This window comes from Bos mutus, chromosome 13 (assembly GCF_027580195.1).
Source record: "Bos mutus isolate GX-2022 chromosome 13, NWIPB_WYAK_1.1, whole genome shotgun sequence".
In the NCBI taxonomy this organism is placed as follows: Eukaryota; Metazoa; Chordata; class Mammalia; order Artiodactyla; family Bovidae; genus Bos; species Bos mutus.
The window spans coordinates 18,390,588-18,415,725 of NC_091629.1; the positions used below are offsets into that span (position 1 = coordinate 18,390,588).

The 25,138-nt window shown below is 48.0% G+C and overlaps 1 long non-coding RNA gene across 1 annotated transcript; it reads left to right on the plus strand.

The window, feature by feature from the left end:
• Positions 1–771: 771 nt before the first annotated feature.
• LOC138990388 (uncharacterized) lies at positions 772–23,726 on the plus strand. The gene is made up of 4 exons (XR_011466452.1): positions 772–1,191; positions 15,444–15,556; positions 18,169–18,241; positions 21,766–23,726. It is a non-coding gene; the product is annotated as an uncharacterized lncRNA (long non-coding RNA).
• Positions 23,727–25,138: the final 1,412 nt, after the last annotated feature.

The window sequence follows — 25,138 nt, forward strand, 5'->3', positions numbered from 1 at the left end:
AGTGATTAAGACGCCTGGCTTCCAACACAGGGAATGTGGGTTCAATCCTTGGTTGGGAAACTGTTTAATAAGATCCCATATGCTGCACAAGCATCCAAAAAAAATACAGTTACATTTAGAAAACAAAGTTAAGTTAAACTGAGAAATGTTTAAAACACAAGGGCGCACAAGCACGGGGACGTCCCTGGTGGTCCAGTGGCTAAGACTCCGGGTTCCCAGTGCAGGGGCTCTGGGTTCAACCTCTGGTCAGGGAACTAGATTCCACGTGCTGCAATTAAGATCCTGGTGCAGCCAAATAAGTAAATAAAAAGAAATACTAAGAAAAATACACAAGCACACATTCCAGTAGTCATCAGGGAGATGACATGGTCACAGGTCCCATCCCTTCTGGAAAATTCCATCATATACCTGTGTGACAAGGCGAGTGAGAAGAGCAAGTGACATCTTGGTGTTGTGAAAATAGTTTCGGCTTTGAGAATCCCCTGAAAAGGTCTCAGGGACTCGAAGGGACCACTGGGATGTCTGTACTCGGCTGTTACCCCCTCTCCCCGGCTCCCAGGGCCAGGTGCTGGGCCTGTTGCTGTGGGAGGGAGTGCTGAGTGGCTGAGCTTTATCACTGTTATCGGTAGTGATTTATCAAGCCCTTTTAAAAAGGAAGTTCGTGGGTGCCAACACACCTGCGTGGGCCCTGCATTCCTGGAGGTGTCGTCACGTACTCTCTGCCCTCCCCGGGGTGTGGCATCCCTGTTGGACTTTCCTTTCTAGAAGGAAGCATCGGGCCCGAGATTTCTGGATCTCCTAAGCGGAATTTGCTCTGAGGCCTGCGTCACACACATGCCCGGGCTGTGTAAGGAAGGAATGTGGAAAAGAGTTTGATTTTGATAAAGGTGTCATGGAGGAGGGGAGCCCTCTCATTCCGAGAGCGCTGTTCCGGGCACAAGTTTGTTTGCAGGGCCTGAAATTCAGCTTATCTCCAGAAGCATGAAGCCCAGAGAAACAGCAGAAATGGAGAAGGGTTTATATTCCTGTTCCTTTGGTTTGAAGAACTGAACTCTAATCTCATTTCCCGCCACCCCTCCCTCCCCACCCCCAAATCCTCAAGCTAAAGCTGATCAAGACCTACGTGGGGAATGAAAAGCTAGTCCCACACCTGGGAGAATTACTACTCAGTGAGCTGGGGAGATAAGCAAGGTGAGTGGATGGCACGAACTCTTTAAATTACAGGTTCACAAAGGCGTTATTCAGGAATGGCGACCACACCCGTGTGCTGTCATCTCTCCAGCCCACCTCCGCTGCCTGGAAGAAGCTTGTGAGGGCTCCATTTCTGCTTCAGCCCTCTTTCCAACACTGTCTGTCTTTAATTCTACAACTTCACACGACTGCTGTCTGTTTAAATGTACCTTGTGAGGTGGGAAGAGTTTGTAATTTTCCACAATTCATTTTATTGATTTACATCTTGCATACCGGGGCTTTTTTGTTTCCTTCCTCCTCTTAGGAAAAAAAAAAATTTTTTTAAAGAGGTGAGAAGAAGTCACACATAAGGGTGGTGAGATTTCTTTTCAAGCAGTTTCTCTTGCCAGTTCTTTTTCTCCTTGATTGCTCAAGTGCCAGTTTTGATGGAGCTGGTTAATAATTCTTTGAGAGAGAGGTGAAGTGTACACTTATGAGTCTCAGACGACTCACCAAAGCATTTTAAGCCCTTTAGCAGAGGTGGAATTAAGTCACGTGATCTATTTTCTGGTTAATAGCTTATAACTCTCAGAAACGAATTAATTATTTTCCTGTAATGTAAGAAACATTACTGTCTTAGGTAAAAACCCGTCTTCGTGGGAGGCAGGCTGTGCCAGGCACAGTGCATGGTCCCCGCCCTCGAGGAGCTTGCTTTCTGACCCTTTCCCTCGGTGGGACTCAGTTTCTTTATCTGCAAATGCAGGCATCAGATGAGATCATCTTCACAGTCCCTTCCAGCTCTCAACATTCTGTGGTACCTAGAGGATAATGGAGACTCATCATTATTTCAACATCACCAGGGATGAACTAGGAATGAAAAGAGCAAACTTTCCATCAGGGTCAACAGGCAGGCAGCAGTCATCAGCTAAACGATTCCACTTCCTGGGAGGTGTTGATGAAGATGATGATAACTAACATTTATGAGGGTCCACTCTAGGGGCTTCCCTGGTGGCTTCGACGGTAAAGAATCTGCCTGCAATGCAGGAGGCCTGGGTTTGATCCCTGGGTCAGGAAGATCCCCTGGAGAAGGGACTGGCTACCCACTCCAGTATTCTTGCCTGGAGAATCCCACGGCAGAAGAAGCGTGGTGGGCTACAGTCCATGGGATCCCAAAGAGCTGGACATGACTGAGCAACTAACACTTCCACTCTGGTGCCAGGAACAGTGCTAAGTGCCTTCCCTATGAATTATCTTACTTTTAAAAAAAAACATGCATGTATTCATGTATTTGACCGCGCTTGGTCTTGGCTGTGACACGTGAGACCTTCAGGCTTCACGGTGGCATGCAGATTCGTAGTTGTGACATGTGGGCTCTCGATCCCTGACCAGGGATAGAACCTGGGCCCCCCGCGTTGCGAGGGTGGAGTCTTAGGCACTGAGCCACCAGGCAAGTCCCTATCTCATTTACTCTGAAGGTACAGGAAGAGCTTTATACTTGGAGGCACTGAGATCTTAACTTTCCGTAAGTGGTAGCTGTTAACTTGAGCCCTTGCTCTGCCCCTTGCTGGCTGGGTGACCTTGATCCTGTCCATCCAACTTACTCAGAGCCTCAGAGTCTCTCCTCAGATGAGAAACTAAATGGGAAACTGCTCTGCAAACCTCAGGTTTGGTGAGAACTCTAGTGGTTATTATTTAACACATAATATTACCTACCAAAGCCTTTGCTAGAATTTCAAGAAATTCTTAGAAATAAAATATAAATATGTAATAAACCATTCTTCTTGTTTTCACACAAGAAGAAAGAAACAAGAAAACAAGAAGTTTTAGTGGCCATCTCTTAGAGAGGCCGAGAGGCAGCCTGGAGGAGTCATTAAGGATGTGACTCCCAGATGCCTGCGTTCTGTGCTGCCTCAGCCGTTTCCTACTGTGCGACCCCGGTCGAGTTCTTGAGCTCTCTGAACCTCGGTATCCTCACCTGTAAAATGAGGATAGTTCAGTCGCTCAGTCGTGTCCGACTCTTTGCGATCCCATGAATCGCACCACACCAGGCCTCTCTGTTCATCACCAACTCCCAGAGTTCACTCAGACTCATGTCCATCGAGTTAGTGATGCCATCCAGCCATCTCATCCTCTGTCGTCCCCTTCTCCTCCTGCCCCCAGTCCCTCCCAGCATCAGAGTCTTTGCCAATGAGTCAACTCTTCACATGAGGTGGCCAAAGTACTGGAGTTTCAGCTTCAGCATCATTCCTTCCAAAGAAATCCCAGGGCTGATCTCCTTCAAAATGGACTGGTTGGATCTCCTTGCAGTCCAAGGGACTCTCAAGAGTCTTCTCCAACACCACAGTTCAAAAGCATCAATTCTTCGGCACTCAGCCTTCTTCACAGTCCAACTCTCACATCCATTACATGACCACAGGAAAAACCATAGCCTTGACTAGACAGACCTTTGTTGGCAAAGTAGTGTCTCTGCTTTTGAATATGCTATCTAGGTTGGTCATAACTTTCCTTCCAAGGAGTAAGTGTCTTTTAATTTCATGGCTGCAGTCACCATCTGCAGTGATTTTGGAGCCCCCAAAAATAAAGTCTGACACTGTTTCCACTGTTTCTCCATCTATCCCCATGAAGTGAGGATAAGAGGAGCGTTATTTGCCTTCACTACAGAGCATTTAGGCTACAACCCAGCACAGAGTAAGGACTCCTGAAGTGTTATCGATTATTGTCTTTATTGCTGTCGAATTATTGTTACCTACTGTCATAATAGAATTCATTGATGTAATTAAGTATTAAGTCTCAACTGTGTATACAATATGGTCCTTGACATGAGATGAAGAAGAATAATAAAAAGGATGAAGATATGATTTCTACCAGGGGCTTCCCTGGTGGCTCAGACAGTAAAGAATCTGCCTGCAATTCAGGGGACCTGGGTTCGATCCCTGGGTCTAGAAGATCCCCTGAAGGAGGGCGTGGCAACCCACTCCAGTATTCTTGCCTGGACAATCCCCATGGACAGAGAGGAGCCTGGTGGGCTACCATCCGTAGGGTCGCAAAGAGTCGGACATGACTGAGCAACTAAGCACGTGATTTCTACCATCTAGAACTTCACAGTTCACATATACATTGGCTCAGCAAATATCCTTGGATGCCTACTGAGGATCAGGCACGAAGACAGTAGTATGAATCGATCGAATTCTTGTCTCCAAGGAACATGTGTCTAGCTGAGATGTCACACCCTCGGAGAGATATCTTCTGGAAGTGATGTGTGGAGTAGTTAAGGCAGGGAGGTTTGTTGGAGTTGACATCCTGGAGCTCACATCTGGCTCCATCACTCACCAGCTGTGGAACAGTCGGCACACACCTCGGTCTCCCTAAAGACCACCTGTCTCTGGAGTGAAATGAAGAGAGTGATAATATCTACCTTCTTTGAACTAGTAAATATTTATTGAGCGTCTATGATGTGGCAGGCACTTTTCTAGATGGTTAAGGATACAGGAGTAGAAAAGACAGGACGCAATCCCTGCCCTCCTGGGGCTGACATTCCAAGGGAGGAGAGACGCAGATAGATAGGCAAATTAAATACTTAGAAGATATCATGTTAAGTGATGAAAGCTATGGAGGGAAAAAGCAGGGAAAGAGGATGGGGAGGCCTAGGGAGCTTGGGGGTGGGGTGAGGGCTAGAAGGGAAAAGAAAATTCCAAATAGGGTGGCAAGGGGGGCCCGTCTGGGAAACTGCAGAGGAGAAAGCCATCCTGGGAGCTTCTCGGGCTGGTGCGGGCAGGGTGGCAGGTTGAGGATGGGGGAAGCCTTCCAGGCGGGGGCTCAGCGTGGGCCTGATGATCCGAGAAGATAAAGCTCTCGGTGCCTGGCACACAGCTACGGCTCAGAAGACACCAGCTGCTATTTTGAGCCATTACTCAGCGCAAAGGCCAGAGTAGGAAAGAGGAGGTGGGAGCAGAGAAGTGAGAATGACTAAGTCAGCCTCGGGGGTGGGGGGTCTGGAGTGTTTCACCGATGAAGAGGCTTCGCTTGCAGTCAGGGCAGAGGAATGAGTAGGAGTTTGCTAGGGTCGTCGGGGCGGGGGGGGGGGGCGGTGGGGGCGGGGGGGCGGTGGGGGGCGGGTGGGGCGGAGTGGGGCCGGCGGGGGAGGAGGCATTCCGGCCCGAGTGAGCTTGGCGACGGGGGCTGGCGGAGTAGGTGGCGAGCAGATGCAATGGGTCTCAAAGGCCGTGGTGGGGAGTGTCTGCTATCTCCAGTTGCTGCCGGGAGACTCCTAACATCTTTAAAACTGGGCACTGGAAGGAACAGATTTGTGTTTTAATAAGCTCTCCGGAGGAGGCAGGCACTGGGGCAGCGAGTTAATGAGTCTTACAGGGACCAGTGTAATTAAATGGCAAAGCGAGTGGCGCAGCCTGTGGGACTTCGGGAGGAGGCAGGCCGTCCAGCCGTCAGTTACTCATTCATTCAGCACATTTTTACTGAGACCCCGCTACGTGCCAGGCACCGCCCGCCTGGATGTTACGACTGCGGCAGGGGTGGGGGGTGGGGAATAAGACCATCTCTTCCCGAGAGAGACAGATGAGGAGCAATGAACGCGATTTGGGGGTGGGGGCACAAACAGGATTGCTTTAGAGCCCAGGCAGGAGGCGGGGAGGGCTGGGCTTGCAGAAGAGGGAGCCGCCCCCAAATCAAGGGCTCACCCAGCCCCTGGGTCTGTATGAAGGTGGGCTGCATAGGAGCAGGTCTCCTGGTTCTTTAAGAGAGGCTGAACATTTTTTTTGTTGTTGTTTTAATTTCCCTGGGGGTTCAGTGGTAAAGAACCCACCTGCCAATGCAGGAGATGCGGGTTCAGTCCCAGGGTGGGGAAGATCCCCTGGAGAAGGAAATGGCAGCCCACTCTAGTATTCTTGCCTGGGAAATCTGGTGGACAGAGGAGCCTGGCAGACTTCAGTCCCTGGGGTCGCAAAGAGTTGGATAGGACTTAGTGACTAAAACAGCAGTAACAGTCCTTCCTTTGCAGCGTGGTGTTAGTTTCTGCTGTACAGCCAAGTGAATCAGCCACACATATACATATATCCCCTCGTCCCTGAGTTTCCTTTCCATTTAGGTCCCCACTGGGCACTGAGTAGGTGTCCCTGTGCTGGACAGTGGGTTCTCATCACTTATGTATTTTATACAGAGCGGCGTGTATATCGCAACTCCAGTCTCCAATCGGTCCCGCCCTCCCTTCCCCGCTCGATGTCCATATATTTGTTCTCTGCATCCATGTCTCTGTTTCTACTTTGCAACTAAATTCATCTATACCATTTTTCTAGGTGCCACATAAATGAGTTAATAGTAGTACACAACTGTTTTTCTCTCTCTGACTTACTTCACTCTATAGGACAATCTCTAGGTCTGTCCACATTTGCAAAAGGCTCAGTTCAAGAGAGGCTGGGCATTTTCATGTGAGATTCCTGATTCCAGTAATTATTGGCAACTGATCAGAAAGAATGGAGTGACTGAAGGTAAGAGGAGTGTGTGTGTGTGTGGGTGGGTGGTGTGCACGAATTCTGCTTAGGATGGGTTGTGAGAAGAGCTCTGAGGAGGTGGCACTTCTGGGGTGAGAGGGGAGAGCCTGTGCCGAGGATGCAGGGGAAAAGCTTGATGTGTTCGAGGAGCTCAAAGGAAGCCGTGCCTGGAGCTTGAGGAGCGAAGGAGAACGGCGGGGAAAGGAGGGCAGGGCAGGTCGTGCCGGTCCTGTGATGACTTCAGATTTTCTTCTGTGTGTGTATGCTAAGTCACTTCAGTCATGTCTGACTCTTTGAGACTCTGCGAACCGAAGCCTGCCAGGCTCCTTTCCCAGGTCCTTTGAAAAGATGTCTCTGAACCTTGAGAATTCCAGAAAACCCCTCAGTCCCCGGCAAGCCCTCATTCATCTTCACAAACATATATGGATTTAGGTACTGTTATCACTTTAATTTTGCAGATGAGGAAACCGAGGAACAGAAAAGTTAAGTAATTCACCCGGTGTCACACAGATAAGCATCAGAGCTGGGGCTCAAATCCCAACTGTTGGATTCCAGAGGCTTCTAGGTTGCCCTTCATAGGGTCGAGTGAGTTTCAGAGATGGGTTTAAACGTCTTTCTTCCTTGATGAAATACATCATTTTATCTGGAAACAGAAAGTCCTGCCTGTGTCCTTTACCCCTTCCCCGAGACAATCCTACGGGTGAAAAGTCAGCTAAGAGTCAGGTTGCGAGACTTGTTGCCTTCTAGGAGCCTTCTAGAAACCCAATAGCCTCCAGGGGATCGGCCCCACGGCCCCAGCATCTGATCAGAATTCCCCATGAGATTTTTTTTCAGGGGGAGGGAGAGTGTGGTTCATTATGGAGAGGAGTTTCCAAAATGAAAATAAACCAGCAAACAACCCAACTTGTTACCGGAGATCCAGTGACTTAGCCTTATTAAGTTCAGTGTTAAGGAAAAGAGAACGAAATCGTTTATAGAAACCCTCTTCTCCCTCAGGAGATATTTAAGAACTGAATGTATTTTTTAAAAAAGTTTTTAAGGCATGCCAAGTTTATGTAAAATTATACCAACGACGAAAGAGACTAGAGAACAGCAACAGCAAGGCAGCCAGAGTCGTGCCCACGTCTTAGGCTCTTAGGAAACACAGAGGCAAACCAGAACAAGGAAACTGGGAGCGTGAGAACAGAGCGAGCCGGGGCACGGCTGGGGAGCCCAGTGCGACGGGCAGCTGCCGCGCCCGAGCTGGCACCTCACCCCCCGAGCCTCATCTTTTCAAAGGTGATCCAGAGTAGCTGCCTCAGACGGCTAAGAATTCCACCAGATGACAAATATGTCTCTGAACACTCTTTCCGGCATGTGTCAAGTATTGAATCCATAGTACCAGTCACTGTTCCAAGACCCTTTGGGGTTGTCCTTTTGGTTTGTGAGCAAGAACCCCCAAGCTAGGGTTTGAAGGCTCAGGCCGGGTCAAGCCTGAGCTGAGTGCGCTGCACACGTGGTGGCATTTATTTATTTAAATATTTGGCTTTATTTTATGTGTTTGTGTGGCTGTGCCATCTCTTACTTGCAGCACATGAGATCTTTGGTTATAGCATGTGGGATGTTAGTTCCCCAACCAGGGGTCTGAACGTGGACCTCTAGGTAGTCTCCATCCTGTGATACTTAACCCTCACCTTAACTCAGGTACGGGGCTTCTCAGGCGGCACTAGTGGTAAAGAATCCGCCTGCCACTGCAGAAGACCTCAGGCAGGAGGGGTTCGATCCCTGGGTTGGGAAGATCCCCTGGAGGAGGAAATGGCAACCCATGCCAGTATCCTTGCCTGGAAATTCCCACGGACCGAGGAGCCTGGCTGGGGTCGCAACAGTCACACTGAGCGACTAAGCCACCAGCACCTGACTTAGGGACTGTTGTTATTATTCTCTTTGCAGATGGGAGATAGGTGGAGGTGGGGAGGAGAAATGGTTTGCCTGTAAGCTTTACACAGAGAGGCAGGCATTAGGACCCAGGTCTCTTCTGACTCTGCTGTCTGCTATAACTCTACAGGGAAACGTACCAAAAAAAAAAAAAAAAAGTAGATACCATTTTTCAAGTTCCAGGTCTTCTTAAGTATAAAGAAGATCTAAGTATTTCAGGAAAGTGCCAGTGGGGCATTTTTAAATGGAACAAGGTATACCCTGCAGCCTTCCAGATTGGGGGTGGGGTTTGCTTATGTTCAGAGGTGAAATTTTCAGGCTCTCGGTGTTTCCCTCACAGTTGAAGAGCTCCAGGCAGACTTAACCCCATGCTCCAGGGCAGATCCCTGCCTACCATGCAATTCATCACCCCGGAGGTGAATGTGCCCTAAAGCATCTACTCAGATCCTTAAAATAGAATCCTGTGCGCCTGGCCTGGGTTCAGGATGATGAGGAGGTGGTTATCTGGGTTACTAACCTCTGACTTTTGTAGTTACGAACAGTAAATGTTACTTCTTATTTGTATATGAGCCTCATTGGTGAGTCAGTCCCATGACCTGGGAGGAAAGGTCTCCCAGCTCCATCTTTAAAGTCAAGAGGATGAACGCTTCAGTTCAGTCGCTCAGTCGTGTCCTACTCTTTGCAACCCCATGAATCACAGTACACCAGGCCTCCCTGTCCATCACCAACTCCCAGAGTTCACTCAGACTCATGTCCATCGAGTCTGATGCCATCCAGCCATCTCATCCTCTGTCGTCTCCTTCTCCTCCTGCCCCCAATCCCTCCCAGCATCAGAGTCTTTTCCAATGAGTCAACTCTTCGCATGAGGTGGCCAAAGTACTGGAGTTTCAGCTTCAGCGTCATTCCTTCCAAAGAACACCCAGGGCTGATCTCCTTCAGAATGGACTGGTTGGATCTCCTTGCAGTCCAAGGGACTCTCAAGAGTCTTCTCCAACACCACAGTTCAAAAGCATCAATTCTTTGGCCCTCAGCCTTCTTCACAGTCCAACTCTCACATCCATACATGACCACAGGAAAAACCATAGCCTTGACTAGACGGACCTTTGTTGGCAAAGTAATGTCTCTGCTTTTGAATATGCTATCTAGGTTGGTCATAACTTTCCTTCCAAGGAGTAAGCGTCTTTTAATTTCATGGCTGTAGTCACCATCTGCAGTGATTTTGGAGCCCAGAAAAATAAAGTCTGACACTGTTTCCCCATCTATTTCCCATGAAGTGATGGGACCAGATGCCATGATCTTCGTTTTCTGAATATTGAGCTTTAAGCCAACTTTTTCACTCTCCACTTTCACTTTCATCAAGAGGCTTTTTAGTTCCTCTTCACTTTCTGCCATAAGGGTGGTGTCATCTGCATATCTGAGGTTATTGATATTTCTCCCGGCAATCTTGATTCCAGCTTGTGTTTCTTCCAGTCCAGCGTTTCTCATGATGGACTCTGCATAGAAGTGAAATAAGCAGGGTGACAATATAGAGCCTTGACATACTCCTTTTCCTATTTGGAACCAGTCTGTTGTTCCATGTCCAGTTCTAACTGTTGCTTCCTGACCTGCATACAGATTTCTCAACAGGCAGGTCAGGTGGTCTGGTATTCCCATCTCTTGAAGAATTTTCCACAGTTTATTGTGATCCACACAGTCAAAGGCTTTGGCATAGTCAAGAAAGCAGAAATAGATGTTTTTCTGGAACTCTCTTGCTTTTTCCATGATCCAGCGGATGTTGGCAATTTGATCTCTGGTTCCTATGCCTTTTCTAAAACTAGCTTGAACATCAGGAAGTTCACGGTTCACATATTGCTGAAGCCTGGCTTGGAGAATTTTGAGCATTACTTTACTAGCATGTGAGATGAGTGCAATTGTGCAGTAGTTTGAGCATTCTTCGGCATTGCCTTTCTTTGGGATTGGAATGAAAACTGACCTTTTCCAGTCCTGTGGCCACTGCTGAGTTTTCCAAATTTGCTGGCATATTGAGTGCAACACTTTCACAGCATCATCTTTCAGGATTTGGAATAGCTCATCTGGAATTCCATCACCTCCACTAGCTTTGTTCATAGTGATGCTTTCTAAGGCCCACTTGACTTCACATTCCAGGATGTCTGGCTCTAGATGAGTGATCACACCATCATGATTGTCTGGGTCACGAAGATCTTTTTTGTACAGTTCTTCTGTGTATTCTTGCCACCTCTTCTTAATATCTTCTGCTTCTGTTAGGTCCATACCATTTCTGTCCTTTATCGAGCCCATCTTTGCATGAAATGTTCCCTTTGTATCTCTAATTTTCTTGAAGACATCTCTAGTCTTTCCCATTCTGTTGTTTTCCTCTATTTCTTTGCATTGATTGCTGAGGAAGGCTTTCTTATCTCTTCTTGCTATTCTTTGGAACTCTGCATTCAGATGCTTATACCTTTCCTTTTCTCCTTTGCTTTTCACTTCTCTTCTTTTCACAGCTATTTGTAAGGCCTCCCCAGACAGCCATTTTGCTTTTTTGCATTTCTTTTCCATGGGGATGGTCTTGATCCATCTCCTGTACAATGTCACAGACCTCATTCCATAGTTCATCAGGCACTCTATCTATCAGATCTAGTGGCCAGGAACTTGGAAGTCCTAAGCACCCGCCCTAAATGAGGAACCTGCATCCCGGGCACTTCCTGTGGCTTCCTCTTCGTCCCTCCTACCATCCGTCACTCGATGATGCGCTCATTCATACAGCGAACTGGAAGAGCCTGCTGTCCTTTAGACAACTGCCTTCTCTCCGGGGACCCCGTGCTTTTCAAACAGGAGTGCCGAAGGGTCTGTTTTTCAAAGATTTCCCCATTGTCACGGATGGGCCCTTTTGTAAAAATAGGGTAAGAATGATCTACGTGAAAATAAATGAACTCTAAAAATACCAGCGACATGTGAAGAACAAGCCCCAGTTTTTTAAGCCCTGGTTTTTTTATTTAATTAATTTATTTTCATATTTATTTATCTGGCTGTGCCAGATCTTAGTATGTGGCACATGACTTCTTGAGTTGTAGGATCTAGTTCCCTCACCAGGGATTGAACCCAGGCCCCCGGCGTGATGAGCGCAAAGTCTTAGCCACTGAACCACCAGGGAAGTCCCCACAGCCCGGTTTTTTAGGGTAAGATTCAATAGCCCACATTTTCAGTAGACTTGTGCTTGAGGGCAGACTCACAATCCGGGGTGACAAATGTCTTCATGGGTCTGCGATTCCCCGAAGAGAGGGACATAAATCATTTTGCAGGAACCCAGAGGGTTCAGTCATACGACTAACAGAAGCAGTCTTGAGAATCGGGATCTCCAGCTTGAATGTCCCCACGCGTCCCGTTGTCTGCGGCTTCAGATTGTGGGGTGGAGCTGGAGCACAAAGTGCTAGACGCAGCCACGTCTTAGGAATAGTGGACGAAAAAAAAAGTGCAACAAACCGGTGGCCATAGCATAACAAGCCGACTCAGGATGTAGACGACAAAGCAGCGGGTGCAGTGGAGCGGGCAGTGTGGGGGAGAGTGGGGGCACCAGCTACGGGTGTCAGGGAGGCTCAAGCACGTGCCGTGCAACACGGGGAATAGAGCCAGTATTTTGTAATCACTGTAAATGGAGAGTCACCTTTAAAAATCGTATAAAAATAATTTTTTTATAGTCAAGCCTTTTGGAGGGGGAAAATGTCTCCCTTTTACCTTGCCTTTTCGCTCTTTCATTGTTCACACATACATTTAAGAATGGGCCCAGTTGCTGTTGTTTAGTCACTAAGTCGTATCTGATTCTCTGTGACCCCATGGGCTGTAGCCCGCCAGGCTGCTCTGTCCATGGGATTTCCCAGGCAAGAGTGCTGGAGTGAGTTGCCATTTCCTTCTCCAGGGGATCTCCTAACCCAGGTATCAAACCCAGGTCTCCTGCATTGGCAGGCTGATTCTTTACTCCTGAGCCATCAGGGATTATATATATATACACACACACATTATACATATTTTTACAAGTCTTGCTTGTTTCACTCAACAACATATCTCGTTGTTGATAGTTCCACTTACCACTTTCGTGCCTTCCCCATTCTTTTCCCCTGACTGTGCTTTAGCTCCGTGTGCGTACGTCATGCCTTATTTAGGGAGTCTTGTGATGGCCGACCCTTAGGTCATGCTTACTCAGTTGCAGTGAACTTTCTGTGCTTGTGTCCTGTGCACTGAGGCGTGTGCTCCTCTAGGATAGATTCCAGCAGGTCTATCAGTGGGTGTGCACACTTGAAATGTTGTAGGTACTGCCAAGTTCATCCTCCTGAAAGATAGTACGCGTCATCAACAGATTATAGAGTTGAAAGAAGTGCGGCTGGACTCATCCCTCTTTATGCGGATCAAGGGGCTGAAACGATGGGCAGAGCCTGGTCGAGGTCACATGTGACTGAAGACAGCCTCCTGCTTCTCTTTCCAGGGAGGCTGCAGAGTTTTCATCAACCTTTGACCACCCCCGATGGCCATTTACCTTCACTGGAGGTGTGTCCTGCACAGAACCAGGAGTAAAAGCTTTGAATACTTAAGTTCACGTCAAATTTGAACCTCGATCCTTAAGACTGCGTCTTAAGACCCTTAAGAAAGGGATTGTGACTTGAAGTACCTTTGCAGCCTCTCTCGGAGGAATATCTGATTTTCCTTGCACCAAATCACCCTTATTGTGTACAGGGACAGCTGAGTAGAATGGGCGAGGGACTGAACCTGGCCTCCAAACTCAGCTGTGCTCTGACTTTGTGATTTGGGGCACGGTACCAGCCTCTCCCGGCCTCTCTGTACGCATTTCCCCACCTTGGAAGAGGTAACCCTCTTGCAGAGTAATGATGATGACAAAGTCAGAATAATGTATGGGAAACGCTTGGGATGCTCCCAGGAAATGTTGGTTTCCTCCTCTTATCCTTCTCTTGAGGAATTTAATAAAAGGATCAGGATTTGCGTCCAACAGAGGGCACTGTCTGAGCTGGAGTGGGAGTCTTCTCAGCACAGAGAGGAGCTTAGAGAGATGCTCCCGTGGTGCTAATTTACTCCTGGAGTTTAGATTTCATTAAGGTCAGAGTCATTTTCACTTTCCACCAGTGCAGAGCTGCTCTGAAGAGGTTATTTAAGGACAGGAAGCGGCCACATCCCCAAATTCCACGGACACTCCCTTCCATCTAATCCCTCTCTGAACCTTCAGCCTCCTGAGTATCATCGTCTGTCTTCACTTCCCCATCTTCCGTGTAATCCGTCTCTGTTAATGGCATCACGAGCTCTCGGGCCATCTAGGACCGTAACCTCATTTTAGACCCTCTGTCTCTCTCACTCCCTGCTTCCAGGTAGTTGCCTGATTCAGAATATCTAACACATTGGTCCTTCCCTGTTGCCGCACAGCAGCGCCTGGGGGCAGACCCTCACGACCTCCTGCCAGGACTAGTCTCCGCATCCAGACAGGTCTGGGAAACCCCAATCAGAGCGTCACAGCCAGAGCCATCTGACCTGTGTCTCTGGAGCCCAGTGGGTGGGTGACCCCTCTGCCCTCTGTTAGCAAAGCGCTCAGGGCTCAGCAGGGCCTGGTGGCCCCAGCCCTCCCCTTTGGCTGCCATATCTGGAGAGCTGACTGTGTAAAGCTAAGGCCTTTATGGGCCTGGTGTCATTTACCCTCAGGAGATAGGAAATACTATTGCCCCCTGGTTTTTTTTTTTTTTGGCTGTGTCACATGTGGGATCTTAGTTCCTTGACCAGGGATCAAACCCACGTCCCATACATTAGAAGAGCAGAGTATTAGCCACTGGACTGCCAGAGAAGTCCCACATTATCCTGTTTGGGACAGGGAAAGTTGGAGTCGGCGGAGTATAGAGACTTGCTTAAGGTCACATAGCCGGAAAGTGGTGATGCCAATCTTTCAAGCCCTTTGTGTCTTAACTGTGCTTCCCAACGGTGGTCCTCAAACCCCAGGGGTGTGTCAAGAGGGTCCCTTGAAATGTCAAGAACGGCAGTGGTGCCTGGCTAACGTCCAACTTTAAAAAGATGAGTGGAGTCATTATTTTTAAATTTCTCTTAAAACACCAGGCAGTATAGGACTTTGTTCCCCACCCCACCCCCCTGCAAAAAAAAGGAATAAGCCTGAGGCTCAGTCACTTGCTCGGTTTTAGTGACACTCCTTGAGGACTGTTCAGTCACTTGGTAGTAAATTGCTTTAATTCTTAGACTACATTTTGTCATTTATACCCTAGTGGAACGCTCGCTGCTGTTTTCATCTGATAAATTAACGAAAAGCCCATATTACTGAAAAATCAACATTAAAAAGAAAAATACATACAAAATAGCTATTTGGGTATATGTATAAGTATATTGTGTCTGCATTGTGTGTATTTATGAATAAAGTTACATGATTAAGGGGAAAAAAAGAAAAATTACATAGCAATGATTCCATACACACCTGTACTTTCTTAGGGAAGGCAGTGTTAATTAAAATCTGAAATGATCTCTCCTCACCTCTTAGAAACAAATACAAAAATTAAAAAACAATAATAAACTTTTCAGAACACAAAAATGCAAGGATTCCAAGAGAAGTAAGATTCAACAACAGGTGGCTGTTATGATCATGCCCTTTGACCAGAAAAGAAGCTTTGTGAAGTCAGGGACTGTGTCTTTTGTTGCTGGGTGACCAATTCCTGGCACATAGGAGACTGTCAGGGACTGTTTGTTGAGTGAATGAACAGCCATGATATGCTTGCGCCAGCCCAGGACGAAATGAGAATTTCCGCACTTGGGCCATTTAGGGAGAACTGAAGAGTGACCGGGGTTTTCTGCACTTTACAGTTTGTGGCGCTCTCGTCATCGTCTCATCTGATCCTTACAGTCGCCTGTGCAGCAGTGTTTCCACGTTTTCAGAAGTGGTTGGGAGAAGTGACGTGCTGAGTTCGAGGTCCACGGTAAAGGAAGAGGGGCCAGGTCTTTTGAATCTAAATTCGGTTCTCTTTCCACTGTCCTCCCACCCTAACTGGGCTGAAGGAGACCAGAGATGGGTGACTAAATTAATCAAGGTCTATATTTCTCATTTTTAGAGTGGAAGTTCTTTTTTAAATGTAATTTGCAGCCTATATTCCTATTAATCCTTGACCATCTTCTTTTTAATATTTGTTTGTTTATTTTTGGCTGCATCAGGTCTTACTTGCGGGCTTCTCTCTAGTTGTGGCTTGCGGGCTTGGTTGCCTATGGTATGCGGGACTAGTTCTCTGACCAGGGATTGAACCCAGTCCTCTGCATTGGAAGGTGGATTCTTCACCACTGGACCACCAGGGAAGTCCCAGAAAGGAAGTTTCGATGGTCATTCGTGTCTGCTCTGTTCTTGGACCTCTCTTTTCTATGACTTTTCCCCAGGTGATCGCTAACATCTCCTGCGTTAACAAGTGAGATCTTTACCACTAGGACCACCTGGAAAGCCCAAGAGCTAATGCAGGAGACATAAGAGACGCAGGTTCAATCTCTGGGTTGAGAAGATCCCGTGGAGGAGGGCATGGCAACCCACTTCAGTATTCTTGCCTGGAGAATCCCATGGACAGAGGAGCTGGTGGGCTACAGTCCGTGGGGTTGCAAAGAGTTGGACACAACTCAGCAACTAAGCACAGCACAGCACAGGCATCCCAAGGGGCGCAGTGGTAAAGAGTCCACCTGCCGATGCAAGAGACTCAGGTTGGATCCCTGAATGGTTAGAGCCCCTGGGAGGAGGAAATGGCAACCTGCTCCAGTATTCTTCCCTGGAAAATTCCATGGACAGGGAAGCCTGGCGGGTTACAGTCTATGAGGTCTCAAAGAGCCAGAAACAACTGAGCGACCGAGCACACACGCAGGCAGGCATCTCAGATTGACATGGTCCAAACTGAGCCCTTGATGTCTCCATCCCCTTCTCATCAAACAGTTTCTTCCATCTCAGCAGATGCAACCCCATCCTTGATCTTGTGTTTTCCAAACGGCCATTGGTATTATCCTTGACTGCTCTGCTTCTCTCATACCCCACATCCAGTCCTACTGGCTTGGTCTCCAAAGTATATCCAGTTACCAACCGCTTCTCATCACCTGCATACCTCCTACCCTGGACCACGTCACCATCATCTCTCGCTTGGACTATTGCAGTAGCCTCCAGTCTGATTTCTCTGCTTCTGCCCTTGCACCTATGCAATCTGTTTTCCATACCACATCAGAAGGATCTCAGAAGTCCGAGGTACACCGTTGCCCTTCAGACAAGCGTCCTCTGCTTATCACAGGTTGCATACACACTCAGGTGGAAAGCAAGCTGGTGGCTGCACCATCCCCCTTTTATTTTCCGCCTTTTCAGAATTCCTATCTGTCACCAGCTAGGTTTGTTTGCACTGGGTCTTAAATTCTGACAATTGTATCTTACATCCCTCCCTCCTGCCCCACCTCTTTCTCTTTAAAAATATTTTAAGGCTTTTTCCATGGCTGCTAAAAAACCATAAGGTAAAGATTCAAGTATATACTTTAAAAATCCATTACATATATCTCAACAGTCGGAATCCAAATAGAATTCAACAAAAATTCAGCAAATATGCGTTTATTTTTGTTACTTTTTGCTCAGAGCAAAGTCAGGGAGTTTAAGTGGCAGAAAGAACACACGTCTGCTATTTGATATTAGACAGCTGTCATCACTCCCGATGCAGCGTTCACAGGTTATGGTTCGTCTGGCACTGAAATATACACACCCTACCTCCCTGCACAGAGGTGTCAGGAGTCTTCAGTCATCTCCTATGCTATGGTGGATTACATTTTCCAAACAACAACCACAATCTCTCCCTTAAGGAAACGTTATCGAAAGATGCGAGGGATTGGAATGTGTAATACAAAGCAGACACACAGAGAAGAATGAGTTTCATGGCGCAGGAAGAGAAGGACTGACTTTACTGCCTATAAAATAAAGTCCACGTGCTACAAGTTGGCCTGACCCACCTGGTGCATCTTTTTTTTTTTTTTTTTCTCCAAATCAACCTGAGGTTAGAAAGCCCTTTCTTAGCTGGAGGACTTTAGGGAGAAGCCCCTTCGAGCTCTTTCGATCTCAGTCTCCTATGAAGAGGGGTTAATGCCTCCCAGGGAAGTTCTGAGAAACAGGGGGACACACTCTGCTGGCCCCTATCAGTGTACTCTGGGTTAGAGGCAGGAGAGTTGTATTGTGTTGGACAGAGTTAAAAACCTAGTTGTCGTCTCCATGAGGACATGAAGAATGGTTCTGGGGAGATGCATGTGGGCGATGGGAGATACAGGCTGACAAAGGAGTGGACTCCTGGTGAATCAATGTGATGGACTAATGGATTCCCAGATAACTGGCCAAACATTATCTAGGGGATATTTCTGGAAGAGATTACCATCTGAATCAGTCCTCTGAGTAAAGATAAAGATGATCACCCTCACCAATGCTAATGGGCATCATCCAATCTTTTGAGGCCTGAATAGAACAATATGGCGAAGGAAGGGTGAATTTGTCCCCCTGGTTTGAGCTGGAACACCCATCTTCCTTTGTCCTTGGTCACAGGTGCTCCTGGTCCTCTGGCCTTCAGACTCAGGTTGAGATGAGCCCCGCCAGCTCGCCTGTCCTCAAGCCTTTGGTATGTAAATGTACATATTAGTCACTCACTCATGTCTGACTCTTTGTGACCCCATGGATTGTAGCCCGCCAGGCTCCTCTGTCCATGGGATTCTCCAGGCAAGAATATGGACTGGGTTGCCATTTCCTTGTCCAGGGGATCTTTCTAACCCAGGGATTGAACCAGGGTCTCCTGCACTGCAGGCAGATTCTTTACCACTGAGCCCCTTGGGAAGCCCCCAGTCTTTGGACTCAGGCAGAATTATATCACCAGCTTTCCTGGTTCTCCAGCTTATAGAGGACAGATCAAGGGACTTCCTGGTCTCCATAGTCACATAAACCAATTTCTGCCATAAATCTCCTCTTGTATATCTATCATCTATCTATCTATCTCCTACTGGTTCTATTTCTCTGGAGACCCCTGACTAATACATTACCATAATTTTTGTTCTTCTGATTGAGCTAAACAGAACTCTGTCAAACCTGGGCACTGCTGGGATCCATACCTTTGCTTATATGAGCCCTTCTTCCTAGAAGACTCTTAGAACCTTCAGTTCAGTTCAGTTCAGTCGCTCAGTCGTGTCTGACTCTTTGCGACCCCATGAATTGCAGCACACCAGGCCTCCCTGTCCATCACCAACTCCCGGAGTTCACTCAGAATCACGTCCATCGAGTCAGTGATGCTATCCAGCCATCTCATCCTCTGTCGTCCCCTTCTCCTCCTCTGTCGTCCCCTTCTCCTCCTGCCCCCAATCCCTCCCAGCATCAGACTCTTTTCCAATGAGTCAACTCTTCGCATGAGGTGGCCAAAGTACTGGAGTTTCAGCTTTAGCATCAGTCCTTCCAAAGAACACCCAGGACCAATCTCCTTCAGAATGGACTGGTTGGATCTCCTTGCAGTCCAAGGGACTTCAAGAGTCTTCTCCAACACCACAGTTCAAAAGCATCAATTCTTCGGCACTCAGCTTTCTTCACAGTCCAACTCTCACATCCATACATGACCACAGGAAAAACCATAGCCTTGACTAGACGGACCTTTGTTGGCAAAGTAGTGTCTCTGCTTTTGAATATGCTCTCTAGGTTGGTCATAACTTTCCTTCCAAGGAGTAAGCGTCTTTTAATTTCATGGCTTAGCCTGCCCTAAACCAACTGCAATGTTCTGCTCAAAGACCACCTCTTCCAAAACGCCTTCCCAGATGCCACCAGTCAGACGCAATTTCTCCTAGCTCTTGTCTCCTCAAGCATGATTTTGCCTCTGTGACGGCCATTCTAGAAAACGGCTGTCAACAGGGCAGATTCCGGCACCCCCAAGAAGGGTTCTGACTCCTCAGTTTGCTCAGGTCCCAAGCCAGGTGTGACTCCAGATACCCGACTCCTCCTCAGCTCCAAAACCATTCGTCTTTGAACATCCCTGGTGGTCTAGTGGTGAAGAATCTGCCTGCCAATGCAGGGAGCACAGCTTTGATCCCTGGTCCGGGAGGATCCCGTGTGCCTCAGAACAACTAAGCCCCTGCATCGCAACTACCGAGCCCACGCCCCTAGAGCCCATGCGTCCCAACAGGAGAAGCCACCTCGACGAGATGCTCACGAGCTGCAACTAGAGGGTAGCCCCTGTTCTCACAACTAGAGAAAGCCCACACGCGCCACAAAGACCCCACATAGCCAAAAGTAAACCAAATAAATAAATCTTGAAAAAGAAAGGCCATCCACCTTTGCCCATCTCCCGTCCACTCTTCACCAGATATCGTTCTCAAATGCACACCTATACTGTCATTTTTTTGTTGCTCGTTCGCTAAGTCACGGCCAACTCTTTGTGACCCCGTGGACTGTAGCTTGCCAGGCTCCTCTGTCCTCTACTGTCTCCCAGAGTTTGCTCCAATTCCTGTCCATTGAGTTGGTGATGCCGTCTAACCATCTTATCGGACTTGACTTTCACCATCAGACACATCAACTGAGCTGACGTTGTTTCCACTTTGGCCCGGCCACCTCCTTCTTCCTGGAGCTCCTAGTAATTGCCCTTCTCCTCCCCAGGAGCATATTGGACATCCTATGACCTGGAGAGGGGTGCTCATCCTTGGGCATCATATCTTTCTGCTTTTCACACGTCCACGGGGTTCTCCAGGCAAGAATACAGGAAAGTGTTAGTCAGTCCGTCGTGCCCGACTCCTTTGCGACCCCATGAACTGTAGCCCTACCAGGCTCCTCTGTCCATGGGATTTCTCAGGCAGGAATACTGGAGTGGGTTGCCATTTCCTTCTCCAGGGGATCTTCCCGACCCAGGGATTGAACCCGCATCTCTTGCAGGAGATCCTGCATTGGCAGGCAGTTTCTTTACCACTGAGCCACTTGGGAAGCCAAGAGTACAGGAGTGGGTTGCCATTTCCTTCTCCAGGGGACCACGTTTTGTCAGAACTCTTCGCGATGACCCATCTGTCTTGGGTGGCCCTGCACGACATGGCTCATAGCTTCAGCGATTTACACAAGCCCCTTCGCCACAACGAGGCCGTGATCCATGTAGTAGTTAGTGCTGCCTAAAACCCTCAGTGACAGACTGTGGTGCCTTGAATGGGGCAACCCTGTCTATCTCTGAAGCTTGTCCTTTTGTTTTATTTGAGATGTAATTCAAACACCATAAAACTCACCCCTTTAAAGTATACAATTCAGTATATTTTTTTGTTTTTATTATATTAACAGAGTTGTACAATTGTCACCACTATTTAATTCCAGAATATTTGCATCAATATTTCAGGTGTTTGGCTGACCTTGTATTTTGTAGAGCATATGCCTGGGAGTAGAATGCTCATTCGGATGACTTTCCAAGTTTCACCTTCGAGGGACTGCTGGACTCTACCATCTCCCATCCCCCCAGCGGTGTCTGAGGATTCTTATCTCCCCACATCCTACCCTAGTCTCATCTGGTACCACTCTGCTCCTGGGTCTCCAGGCTCTAACCTCTGACGCCTGTAGGATTTTCCCGGACCAGGGATCAAACCCATGTCCCCTGCATTGACAGGCAGATTCCTTACCAGTGAGCCACCAAGACCACCAAATGGAAGATCTTAAAGGTGCCTGTGATTCTAACCTTAATCAGACCCAGTGTCTCATTGTCTATCCTGAAATGAAATTCACAAATAGTATAACCTGCTTATAGAGTGAAAACACATAGAGGTAATTCTCAAACTCTAAAACAGAGGAGAATAAGTGAAAAGTAATTTATAAGAAAGTTATATGTATTATAGTGCTGGAAGTCCCAGTGAAGTAGCCAGGGGCTTGAACTGAACAGGTGGACGCTCTGTGCAGGTGACGGCTGCACACGCAGGTAGAGTGAGGTGTGGGGTGTTGACCCCTCGTGTGCCACCAGCACGGTGAGTGGAGATGCTGCCAGTACTGATGCTCCAGAAGAATGACCAATGGGAGCACCCACACAGAGTCCAGCTCAGTCTTCTCTCAGTTTACACGGTCGCTGCGTTTCAGGAAAGTACAGTGTGTGTTTAAACCAAGCAAAAACCAGTCTGTGTTTAAATGTAAAATAGAGTTGTTTTCTAGGTTGACCGAACTGTTCCCGGGAAGAACCACCAGGATATACTCTTGCCTCGGGCTGAAACGTTCTTCCTCCACCCTTTGACCACGTGCTTCACCTATTCTTGTTTTAAAAAATATTTATTTATGTATTTGGCTGTGTTAGGTCTTAGCTGAGGCACACAAGATCTTCTCTGCAACCTGCTGGATCTTTTGTTGCGGTGCACGGACTCGCTAGCTGTGGCACGTGGGCTTAGCTGCTCTGTAGCACGTGGGATCCTAGTTCCCTGACCAGACTGAACCTGAGTCCCCCACATTGCAAAGCAAATTCTTAACCACCAGACCACCAGGGAAGTCCCTCAAGTCCAACTTGGAAGGTGCTTCCTCAAGAGAACCTTTCTAGCTTCTGCTACTTCTTCACTGTATTTAACATATTTAAGACCATTTGCAAGTGTACATTTATCTGTTTTCTTTCTATTCATGTCCGCCTCTCAGCTGGACTCTAACTCCATGAGGTCTGGACTTGAGACTTTCCTATCATTGTATCCCCAGCCCTTAACTCGTGCCTGGTATGCAAATATTTGCTGCACGAATACAATAGTGCTCCTGTCTGCCTCCTTTGTTGTCCTGGGACTTCTTAGAAGACATTATTGTGCCAAATTTATCTGTGTCCTCAGTGCTAAAGATAGTTCTTTCTTTTATGTGGAAAACAGTGGTCAAATATTTAATGAGCAAATAAAAGCAAAAGCACAATTGGGCTTCCAACGTCCTAATGAATGAGCTGAGGACACAGCACGAGGTGTTTTGGTAAATCCTCCAGAAAGTGCCGTCATCCCGGGTCATGCTGAAGTCCTCTTTATAGCTGTGGTTTCAATAGGGAACCTTCGTTTTAACTGTGTTAATAATTATTTGAGCTCTAGCGGCTGTATAACAAACCACCCCAAACCTTCGTGGCTGCGTGTAACGGAGAGCTGGTTGTGTCTTATGATTCTGTGGGTTGGCAATCTGGTGGCTGTACTGGCCTCTCGTGACCACAGTCATCTGACAGTTTGATGAGGACTTGAGGGTCCAGGTGGCCACACTCAGGCACCCGGTAGTGATCTGGTGTTAGCTTGGGTGCCGTGGTTCTCGTTCACATGGACGTCCATCTTCTAGGAGGCTAACCCGGGCCTCTTCACCATTCGAGGGTCCAAGAAGGTGAAGGCAAAGACAGAAGGTGCGAGGCGAAGGCTGCTTCCCAAGCTGCGCAGCCGTCACCTCTGCCGTGATCTGTTGGTCAAAGCAGGTCACGGATTCATGTGGCTACAGCAGTTCATCACAGGGGCTCTGGATCCAGGGGGCACGTTCACCGGGACGCATAATGTAGCAATCCACCACGGCAATCTCTCTGGAGGACACTCTTCCAGTTCCTTGTTCTAGAATCTACAGGGCAGCTCTGGGTCTTTCTTGTTGATGGAGGGTCCTCAGGGACCCTGAGTCTCCCCTCCAAATGTGGCATCTCCCTGTCTGCTCCTGGAGACAGAGTTGGAAAAGATGGAGGAGATTATGTTGAATCTGTTCTTTTCCAGATTTTTTTTGGTTTCATCTGGGGAGCAGGATCTCAATTTTGCTTTGGTGAAGTCATGATCTCATTTTATTTTCCTGCCATTTGCCTTGTTTCTCTTCCAACTCAACTGCAATAAAAAGTCAAGTTAATGGAGCATTCTGGCTAGTTCTGCAGATTGTACTGCAAAAGGACCTCAGGGTGGAGAGCACTGATTCTGGACCAAGACTCCGTGAGTTAGAATCCTGGCTTTGTCACTTGCCTGCTATGTGACCTCGGGAAGCGACTTCACCTTCCTGTGCCTCAGTTTCCACTTCTTAACATGGGGATCGTGATGCCCGGAAGAGTGTGGTGAGGATGGAGTAAGGAAAGCATTGCAAAGCACTCAGAGTGGGCATGGGACAGTCACCACCCCAGACAGCTGGGGAGGAGCCAGGTCAGGCAGATGTTCCAGGGCTCCTACTAAAGATGTGTCTCGGGGTGGGGGAGGGGGAGGGGATGGGGATGGAAAAGGAGAGGTGGCTTCACTAAAAAGCAGCGTGCGATCTCTCTTAATGTATCTGTGAGACAGCGAAGCCTCCTTGTGTGGTTACTTTTGTTCATAACCGCCTCTCACTGCGGCCCTATTACAAGGTATTTGTGCTTTCAGTATAAATTATAAATCTAAACACATGCAGGGTTTGTTTTCCCCCCAAAGCAGATTCCAACCAGCACGAAACCAGCCAATCCAAATAAATTGTGCGCTTAAGCCCATTGTTTCCAGCACCATGTAAACTGCTGGGCTGTAAAGAATTGCTTTGAAGAAGGCACCCCCTTAGTCCCCTAAGCATCAGGGTTCAATTTAGGCTGCGTGTTTCTTGTGAAGAGTTTACTAGAAATCTGTGGCAAAGAGAGACACGCACTAGGGTGGGGGGTGCGGTGGGGAAGGTTTTCTTATCAAATTATACAAGATGCATTTACGGGATGTTGTCATAAAAGTGCAAACTAAAGCCACAACCCTGAACTCCAGGAGAAACGCAGAATTCCGCAGCTGGGGAAGTCATTCGGGGAATGCGAAGGCTGCTTCCAAGGTTGTGTTTGTAAGGAAATGACAGTCACCAAGTGGAGAATGTCAGGTCCTCCGAGAAGCCCCGTGGGCACTCACGTGTGGAGAAGTATTTACTTAACTGGAGTTGGTTCGGAAAATATTTGACTCCGGAGGGTCCCTCAGGGAGTGTGGAGGGTGTCCGGGATTTTCCTTCAGGTCAGGACAAGGCCTTTGCTAATCCCCCCAACTGATAAGGCGCCCGGATTCTTAGGGTGGATTCATTCCTCCGCTGAAGCAAGCTTTATGGCCTGGCCAAGGCCAGAGGGGGAACCTGTCATTTCAGAGCCTTGCCCAGCTCTAGAGAGCCAGCCTCTAGCTGATGAATCCATTGAGCCTGTCACTGTGGACCGGAGGTGCCAGGAACTGGACTCTGAGTCAAGATGGGAGAGGAGAAGACACTTGCACAATGACAGATCGGAATATTTACCTCCAGGAAGAATCAGCAATTGGATGTTCTCTTTGGTGCCAAAGGCTTGATAAAAGAGGAGAGCTGTGATCCTACGACGTGCAGGAAAATGACGGGTTTTACCAAGTGGGACGAATTTCCTCCCGTCCAGCTCACCCCCATGCCTTTCCGAACGGGAGACCTTTCACCATCCCAGACTCCGTTCCCTGTGTCTGCAAAGGAAAGGGGTGAGTTCAAAAAAGCTCAGCTAGGAGTGAGGCTCCTGGGTTCCAGGCGGGCTTTTCCATGAAAATTAGACAAAAGAACTTGATCCAGCCATCATTTATAAAGTCCCTTCTCTGCTCTGGCCTCTGAGTGTGCAATG